The sequence below is a fragment of the Pristiophorus japonicus genome, chromosome 9 (assembly GCF_044704955.1).
Source record: "Pristiophorus japonicus isolate sPriJap1 chromosome 9, sPriJap1.hap1, whole genome shotgun sequence".
Taxonomy (NCBI): domain Eukaryota; kingdom Metazoa; phylum Chordata; class Chondrichthyes; family Pristiophoridae; genus Pristiophorus; species Pristiophorus japonicus.
In genome coordinates this window covers 93,317,153-93,327,433 of record NC_091985.1, presented here as the reverse complement: position 1 = coordinate 93,327,433, position 10,281 = coordinate 93,317,153, and positions in this window count along the sequence as shown.

Sequence of the window (10,281 nt, the reverse complement as noted above, 5' to 3'; positions counted from 1 at the left end):
TGGAGGCAGAAGCAAAAGATAGAAAGGAGAATAGTAAAAGTGGAGGGCAGAGAAACCCAAGGCAAGAAACAAAAAGGGCCACATTACAGCAAAATTCTAAAGGGGCAAAGTGTGTTAAAAAGACAAGCCTGAAGGCTCTGTGTCTCAATGCGAGGAGTATTCGTAATAAGGTGGACGATTTAACCGCGCAGATAGCAGTTAACGGATATGATGTAATTGGCATCAGGGTGACCAAGGCTGAGAACTCAACATCCAGGATATTCAACATTTATGAAGGATAGAGAGAGAGGAAAAGGAGGCGGGGTGGCGTTGCTGGTTAAAGAGGAAATTAATGCAATACTAAGGAGGGACATTAGCCTGGGTGATGTGGAATCGGTATGGGTAGAGCTGCGGAATTCCAAAGGACAGAAAACACTAGTGGGAGTTGTGTACAGGCCACCAAACAGTAGTAGTGAGGTTGGGGACAGCATCAAACAAGAAATAAGGGATGTGTGCAATAAAGGTACAGCAGTTATCATGGGCGACTTTAATCTACATATTGATTGGGCTAACCAAACTGATAGCAATGCGGTGGAGGAGGATTTCCTGGAGTGTATTAGGGATGGTTTTCTTGACCAATATGTCGAGGAACTAACTAGAGAGCTAGCCATCCTAGACTGGGTGATGTGTGATGAGAAGGGACTAATTAGCAATCTTGTTGTGCGAGGGCCCCTTGGGGAAGAATGACCATAATATGGTAGAATTCTTTATTAAGATGGAGAGTAACACAGTTAATTCGGAAACTAGGGTCCTGAACTTAAGGAAAGGTAACTTCGACAGTATGAGGCGTGAATTGGCTAGAATAGACTGGCAAAGGATACTTAAAGGGTTGATGGTGGATAAGCAATGGCAAACATTTAAAGATCACATGGATGAACTTCAGCAATTGTACATCCTTGTCTGGAGTAAAAATAAAACGGGAAAGGTGGCTAACAAGGGGAATTAAGGATAATGTTAAAACCAAGGAAGAGGCATATAAATTGGCTAGAAAAAGCAATAAACCTGAGGACTGGGAGAAATTTAGAATTCAACAGAGGAGGACTAAGTGTTTAATTAAGAGGGGGGAAATAGAGTATGAGAGGAAGCTTGCATATAACATAAAAACTGATTGCAAAAGCTTTTATAAATATGTGAAGAGAAAAAGATTAGTGAAGACAAACGTAGGTCCCTTGCAGTTGGATTCAGGTGAATTTATAATGGGGAACAAAGAAATGGCAGACCAATTGAACAAATACTTCGGTTCTGTCTTCACGAAGGAAGACACAAATAACCTTCCAAATGTACTGGGGACAGTGGGTCTAGTGAGAAGGAGGAACTGAAGGATATCTTATTAGGCGGGAAATTGTGTTAAGGAAATTGATGGGATTGAAGGCCGATAAATTCCCAGGGCCTGATAGTCTGCATCCCAGAGTACTTAAGGAAATAGTGGATGCATTGGTGATCATTTTCCAACAGTCTATCGACTCTGGATCAGTTCCTATGGACTGGAGAGTAGCTAATGTAACACCACTTTTTTTTTTAAAAGGAGGGAGAGAGAAAACGGGTAATTATAGACCGGTTAGCCTGACATCAGTAGTGGGGAAAATGTTGGAATCAATCATTAAGGATAAAATAGCAGCGCATTTGGAAAGCAGTGACAGGATCAGTCCAAGTCAGCATGGATTTATGAAAGGGAAATCATGCTTGACGAATCTTCTGGAATTTTTTGAGGATGTAACTAGCAGAGTGGACAAAGAAGAACCGGTGGATGTGGTGTTTTTGGACTTTCAAAAGGCTTTTGACAAGGTCGCGCACAAGAGATTGGTATGCAAAATCAAAGCACGTGATATTGGGGGTAATGTACTGACTTGGATAGAGAACTGGTTGGCAGACAGGAAGCAGAGAGTCAGTATAAACGGGTCCTTTTCAGAATGGCAGATAGTGATTAGTGGAGTGCCGCAGGGCTTAGTGCTGGGACCCCAGCTTTTTACAATATATATTAACGATTTAGATGAAGGAATTGAGTGTAATATCTCCAAGTTTGCAGATGACACTAAACTGGGTGGCGGTGTGAGCTATCAGGAGGATGCTAAGAGGTTGCAGGGTGACTTAGACAGGTTAGGTGAGTGGGCAAATGCATGGCAGATGCAGTATAATGTGGATAAATGTGAGGTTATCCATTTTGGGGGCAAAAACACGAGGCAGAATATTATCTGAATGGTGGCAGATTAGGAAAAGGGAAGATGCAACGAGACCTGGGTGTCATGGTTAATCAGTCATTGCAAGTTGGCATGCAGGTACAGCAGACGGTGAAGAAGGCAAATGGTATGTTGGCCTTCATAGCTAGAGAATTTGAGTATAGGAGCAGGGAGGTCTTACTGCAGTTGTACAGGGCCTTGGCGAGGCCTCACCTGGAATATTGTGTTCAGTTTTGGTGGTCTAATCTGAGAAAGGATGTTCTTGCTATTGAGGGAGTGCAGCGAAGGTTCACCAGACTGATTCCAGGGATGGCTGGACTGACATATGAGGAGAGACTGGATCAACTGGGCCTTTATTCACTGGAGTTTAGAAGGATGAGAAGGGATCTCATAGAAACGTATAAGATTCTGACGGGACTGGACAGGTTAGATGCGGGAAGAATGTTCCCGACGTTGGGAAAGTCCAGAACCAGGGGACACAGTCTTAGGATAAGAGGTAGGCCATTTAGGACTGAGATGAGGAGATACTTCTTCACTCAGAGTTGTTAACCTGTGGAATTCCCTGCCGCAGAGAGTTGTTGATGCCAGTTCATTGGATATATTCAAGAGGGAGTTAGATATGGCCCTTACGGCTAAAGAGATCAAGGGGTATGGAGAGAAAGCAGGAAAGGGGTACTGAGGGAATGATCAGCCATGATCTTATTGAATGGCGGTGCAGGCTCGAAGGGCCGAATGGCCTACTCCTGCACTTATTTTCTATGTTTCTATGTACCCCTTTTAAAAGGGTCAATTTCTGTTAAATTGATAGCTGATTGATGACACTATCATCTTAATTGGCAATTAAAATGAGAAGTATTACCAATCATGACATTTTGCGCATGAGCACTGCTTTACAAATCTGAGGACAGGAGTTCGAACAATATCAGCAAATACCTTTGCCAGTGGACCGGCTCCTGTAGTCATTCCAGGGTTCCCTGGTAGAAGTTGGCCTTGTTATAGACATAGAAACATAGAAAGTAAGTGCAGGTGTAGGCCATTCGGCCCTTCGAGCCTGCAGCGCCATTCAATGAGTTCATGGCTGAACATGCAACTTCAGTACCTCTTTTTTTATGTTTCAAATACTTTAATAGGAAAACCTTACTGGAAACAGCATAAGAGGACACGCAAATATTTAAAAACAGTTACTAAATACACCAAAAACATCTCTTATAAAAAGTAAAGCAAACAATGGGATCTACTTTATGAAAAATATTAAATTTTATATTTCAGATCCGATAAGAAATTTAAGTTCATACTATATTAAAAAAAAAACTCTCCCAAATGCTGGCGTTGTTCAGAAATCAAAAATTGTTTTAAAATATTTTCAAAGCTGCACTGCTGGAAAACGAAAAAAGAAAAAAAATCAAATACATAAATCTGCCCACTCTTTAATTTCATTCTCCTGCATTGAAGATTCACACAGGCGTAACCGAGAGTAGCCAGCGCATGGTTGGAAATCATTCTGCCACCTGTTCCCCAGCACCTCTCCATGCTCAAAGGAGTTAGAATCGCAGGACCCACCCCATCGATTAACATATTCCACTCTTCTCCCCTTCCCCCCCATGTCCCTCACACTCTCCCTGTCCTCTCTCCAACATACCCCACTCTCCTCTCTTTCCCCCCCCCCCAACATACCCCACTCTCCTCCCCCCCCCCAACATACCCCACTCTCCTCCCCCCCCCAACATACCCCACTCTCCTCCCCCCCCCCAACATACCCCACTCTCCTCCCCCCCCCCCCCAACATACCCCACTCTCTTCTCTTTCCCCCTCCCCCCGACAACATACCCCAATCTCCTCTCTCCCTCCCCCCTCTCCCCGACATGTACCCCACCCTCCTCCCTCCCGCTACCATGTCCTCTCCACCCACCCACCTCCCTTCCCCAAACCCTTATGGTTCTCAAATTCAAAGCAGCTGTTCATGCAGACTGTAAGTTTCTACGTGCTGCATCTGTTTGAGTACGCAACTTGCATTTGGCAGAACCCTTACTCCATTCCTTACACTGGGTCATTCACTCCTATATTTATTCGTTCACTGGCAAGGCCAGCATTTATTGCCCATCCCTAATTGCCCCCAAGAAAGTGGTGGTGAGCCGCCCTCTTGAACCTCTGCTCTTTGTAACGGTTTGGTACAACTGATTGGCTTGCTGAGGGCAGTTAAGAGTCAATCATATTGCTGTGGGCCTGGAGTCACATATAGGCCAGACTAAGTAAGGACAGCAGATTTATTTCCCTAAAGGACATTAGTGAACCAGATGGGTTTTTATGACAATCCAGTAGTTTCATGGTCACTATTACTGATACTAAATTTTTATTCCAGATTTTTTTTTTAAGTAACTGAGTTTAAATTCCCCAGCTGCTGTGGTGGGATTGAACTCATCTTTGGATCATTAGTCCGCACCTCTAGATTACCAGTCCAATAACATAACCACAATGCTACCATATAATGGGTCATTTTCAGGTTGGCAAACTGTAACTAGTGGGGTGCCAGTGCTGGGGCCTCAACTATTACCAATCTATATCAATGACTTGGATGAAGGGACAGAGTGTAATGTAGCCAAATTTGCTGATGATACAAAGATAGGTGGAAAAGCAAGTTATGAAGAGGACACAAAAAAGAATCCACAAAGGGATCTAGATAGGTTAAGTGAGTGCACAAAAATTTGGCAGATGGAGTATAATGTGGGAAAATGTGAGGTTATCCACTTTGGTAGGAAAAATAAAAAAACAAATTATTATTTAAGTGGAGAAAGATTACAGAATGCTGTGGTACAGAGGGATCTGGGGGCCCTTGTACATGAAGCACAAAGTTAGCATGCAGGTGCAGCAAGTAATTAGGAAGGCAAATGGAATGTTGGCCTTTATTGGCCTTGTAGCCACAGTATTTGTGACTAGTTCAGTTATGTTTCTAGTCAATGGTGAGCCCAGAATCTTGATAGTGGGGGATTCGGTGGTGGTAATGCCATTGAATGTCATGGGGCGATGGTTAGACTGTTGCTTGTTAGAGATAGTCATTGCTTGGCACTTGTGTGGCGCGAATGGAACACCACTTCCCACCTTCCTCCAGTCTGAGTAAATACTTTACATAGAATCATGGAATAGTACAGCACAGGAGGCCATTCGGCCCATCGAGTCTGTGCCAGCGCTTTCGAAGAACAATCAGTTAGTCCCATTCCCCCGGTCTTTCCCCATATCCCTGACACTTTTTCTCCTTCAAGTATTTATCCAATTGCCTTTTGAAAACTACTATTGAATCTGTTTCCACCACCCTCTCAGCCAATGCATTCCAAATCCGAACTACTCCTTGCTTGAAAAAGGTTTTTCCCCATGTCGTCTCTGGTTCTTCTTCCAATCACCTTAAATCTGTGTCCTCTGGTTATCGACCCCTTCAGCTATTGGAAACAGTTTCCCTTTGTTTACTCTATGTAAACCCTTCATGATTTTCAACACTTCTATCAAATCTCCTCTTGGCATCCTCTGCTCTAAGAAGAACAACCCCAGCTTCTCCAGTCTATCCACGTAACCTCAATCCCTCATCCCTGGAACCGTTCTAGAAAATCTCTTCGGTACCCTCTCCAAAGCCTTTGCGTCCTTCCTAAAGTGAGGTGCCCAGAATTGGACACACTACTCCAGCTGGGGCCAAACTAATGTTTTATATAGATTAAGTATTATTTCCTGGCTTTTGTTCTCTATGCCTCTATTTACAAAGCTCAGGATCCCATATGGTATTTTAACTGCTTTATTAACGTGTCCTGCCACCTTCAAAGATTTTTGCACAAAAACCGCCAGGTCTCTGTTCTTGCACCCCCTTTAAAATTGTACCATTTAGCTTGTATTGTCTCTCCTCTCCTCATTCTTCCTACCAAATTATACCACCTCACACTTTTCTGCATTGAATTTCATCTGCCATGTGTCTGCACATTCCACCAGCCCCTTGAAGTCTAATCCTTACTGTTTACTACACTTCCAAGTTTTGTGTTAGCTACAACTTTTGAAATTGTGCCCTGTTCCATGTGCCCCAATTTCAAGTCATTAATGTATATCAAAAACATTAATGTATATCAAAAACAACTGAACCCTGGGGAATACCACAGTATTCCTCCCCGCAGTCTGAAAAACAGCCATTCATCAAAATTCTCTATTTTCTATTCCTTAGTCAATTTTGTATCCATGCTGCTCCGGTCCCTTTTATCCCATAGGTCTCAATTTTGCTAACAAGCCTATTATGTGATACTTTACCAAATGCCCTCTTAGTTACCTCATCAAAAAACTCAAACAAGTTAGTCAAACACAAGTTGTCTTCAATAGATCCGTACTCTTCTTTATTAGTCCATGCTTGTCCAAGTGGTAATTTTCTCCCAGATTATTGTTTCTAAAAGCTACCCCACCACCGATCTTAAACTGGCTGGTCTGTATTTGCTAGGTTTATCCTTTCCCCTTTTTTGAACAATGGTGTAACATTTGCAATCCTCCAAACCTCTGGCACCACCCCATATCTAAGGTGGTTTGAAAAATTGTGGCCAGCACCTCTGCAATTTCTACCTTTACTTCCCTCAGCAACTTAGGATGCATCCCATCTGGACGAGGTGAGTTATCTACTTTAAGTGCTTCCAGCCTTTCTATTATTTCCTTTTTATCTATTTTTATCTCGTCCAGTATCCCGACAACCTCCTTGTTTACCGTAGCTTTGGCAAAGTCTTCTTCCTTGGTAAACACCTATATAAAGTATTCATTTAGTACCTCGGCCATGCCTTCTGCCTCTGCCAATGGTTCTCCATTTTGTCCCCTAATCGGCACCACTGCTCTTCTGACAACCCTTTTACTGTTAATATGCCGACAGAAGACCTTTGGGTTCCCCTTTATGTTAGCCGCCAATCTATTCCTGTATTGTTTTTATTTCCTTTTTCACTTCTCCACTGTACTTTTTATATTCAGACTGATTCTCACTTGTATTATCAAGCTCACATCTGTCATATTGCGCTCTTTTTCTGCTTGCTCCTACTCTCCAATTCCTTCATCATCCAGGGAGCTCTGGCTTTGGTTGGTTGACCCCTGGGAATGTACCGCGGGCCTGAAATTGGTCGACATACCGCCCACGTACTGCCCCAAAATGCAATTTTGGTCAAAAAACACCTACATACCGCTTGGCGGAATATTCATGATTGACATGCCGCCGAGCGATATGCACACCATGCGCCATGCAGGACCGCCCGCATACAGCCCAAAAAGTCCAATTTTTATTGCATACCACCAACATACCACTGGAGCTGCATACCGTCCTGGAAAAGCTGGTTTTACACGATGTTAAGTGGGCGGGAATGGGCGGAGTGCACGGAGCCGCCATTTTGGAAATCGGGAAATGTCAGCTTAAGCAGCACCTCTATATTTCAGAGGTGAGCAGTGACTTTACAGTGCAGTTTAGAGTGGAAAAGGTATTTTTATTGGTACTGAGTAACTTATTAAGATAGAAGCATTTTAGTTATATTTTTTTAATTGAAAAATATTGTGGGGATTTAAAACGAATGGGGCCTGTACTATCTCAGCCTCTATTGCTGACTACCTGTCTAATGGAGGAAGCAGATGTGAGAAGGTTTATAAATGAACCCTTTGCTTGAATGTGGAGAGCTGCGTTTTGGGACCCTGATGACTTTTACCCCATAAGTTTGACACTGTACAAGAATGCTTAAATTCAATTCAAACGTTTATGTAAAAATGTCAAATATACAACAATTTTAAAACTTTGTAAAACTTATAACTTTAAAACAACTATAATAACAACTTTAACAAAACTTTTACAATTTTAATAAACTTTTACAAATAAAATTTCAATTATTCAATGAACAAGGACAACAAAAGTCCCTTTACTGTCCTCTACCCTGTCCTCGACTATGTGCTACACCACCCTTGGATCTATTCTCTTCACTACCCCCCCCCCCCCCCCCCCCTTTCCCAGCCCAGACCTCTCCATGGTGGCACCAAGCCCCGAGTGCTGCTGCTGTAGTTGGGTGTCAGACATTGCAGGCGCAATAAATGGGGCCTCAGGAGAAGCTCATGATGTGGAGGCATGGCTTCAGGGCTGAAAGATGATGTCGGCTCCCCACCCTCAGACCTGACTACTATGGCACGCGACATATCCTCTGACAGCCGCTCTGATAGAGCCACGATGTTTGCAGCTATCGAAGTCATGGCCTTGACCAGCTCTTGACCTATGTCGACTCTGGCCTGTGACAGACGCACCATGTCCTGGTACACGCCTACAGCAACCGCCCTTTTCTGCACCAACCTCTGTCGCTGCGGCAAAGGCGCTGCAACACTGGGGGTGCCTTGCTGCGCACCACTTAGTCCCGCAGAATCAGAGGAGCCATGGGGGAATCCCTGAATACAGACTCCGTGATGGAGGATGTTCAAGATGGCCCACATGGAGCTGCTGTATCCTCCTCCATTTCCACCCTCACCTCCACTGGCTCCAGGATCAGCAGCTCTTCCTCATCTCTGCCAGTGGTGAAGTCAGGAGAGGGCTGGCTGACGCCAGAGGTGGAGGCAGTGAGTCTGTCATCTGGTCTCTGTGTCGGTGTAGTCTGAATCGTCCGAGTCTGGAAGTACAAAACAACATTTAAAAATGCTTGACACCAGGGGAGGGGTCAGGGTTACATGAGTACATAGTACAGTGACTTATTGCAGTCTTTCTTAAATGTCCACCACTGCTGCAGTACTGCATTACATATCACAGACAGACAACACATATATGCATTGCATTACATGCCCCCAACATTGCAGTACATCACATGAGGCCAACATTACAGTGCAATAATCTTGCATTACGTAACATCAGGCCAACATTACAATTACATTACATGACATGGGGGGGGGGGGGGGGGGGGCGGCTGGTGTGCATGCATAAATAAATCATTACATGCTCTTGCAATCTTCATCAGGTCGTTCCACCTCTTACGGCACCTTTCCCCGGTACTTGGTACTTGTGGAGGACACAGCCTCCCCGATCTCGTCCCATATCCTTTGTGGGGAGCTTTCCATGACCACCCTTCGTTAGCTCGGAGTACCTCTCTGTGATATTCTCGAAGGGCAGGTAACACCATCTTGTCGAAGGTGGGCGCCCTCAATCTCCCGTCCTTTTCGATGTTCCTGCACTTGGATTTAGTTTTTAACATTTCCATAATATTTATGTTATGATTTTTGCTTTGTAAAATATGTCTTATTCTTTAAACTGTAGAATTATTAGTTATGAATATTTTTTAACTCTGCAATGTGTTTTTAAAGTATCTGCCCATCGACTAGTTTGTTGCTCCTTCTCAATCTCTCTCCCTTCTCTTCAACTCGCTGCGCATGCGCGGGTGACCCCTGAAATCGCGTGTAAAAAAAAAAAGGGGAGAAAAAACATGCATGCGCAGTTCAGTGCCGCACTGTCCATCGAAGAGAAAGTCGATCTGGATCAACTACTAGGTTACGTACCGACCGCTGACATACTGCCGACATAACGGGGAAAAAGATCGACCAATTTTGTCCTCTTCGGTCTCGGCGGTATGCCAGCGGTTTGAAACGACACACCGCCAGCATACCACCGAGAAATGGGCGGACCTTATGCATTGACCAATTTTGTGCCCCTAGAGTGTACCCAAACCATCTTCTCTTTAAAGGCCACCCAATGCTTGATTACATTTCTGCGTGCCAGTCTTTAACTCCAATTTACCAGATCCCTCATCAATTTGCTGAAATTATCCTTCCTCCAGTTAAGTATTTTTATTCAAAATTACTCCTTGTCCTTCTCCATAACTAATCTAAAACATGACCCACTTCATTCCCGAGGACTCGATCCAGCAACGTCTCCTTCCTCGTTGCGCAAGAAACATAATAATCAAGAAAGTTCTCCTGAGCACACTTCAGAAATTCCTCCCCCTCTCTGCCCTTAATACAATCACTGCCCAATTCAATAATGGGGTAATTAAAGTCTCCCATTATTATTACTCTATAGTTCATGCACCTCTCAGTAATTTTCCTTGCAAATCTG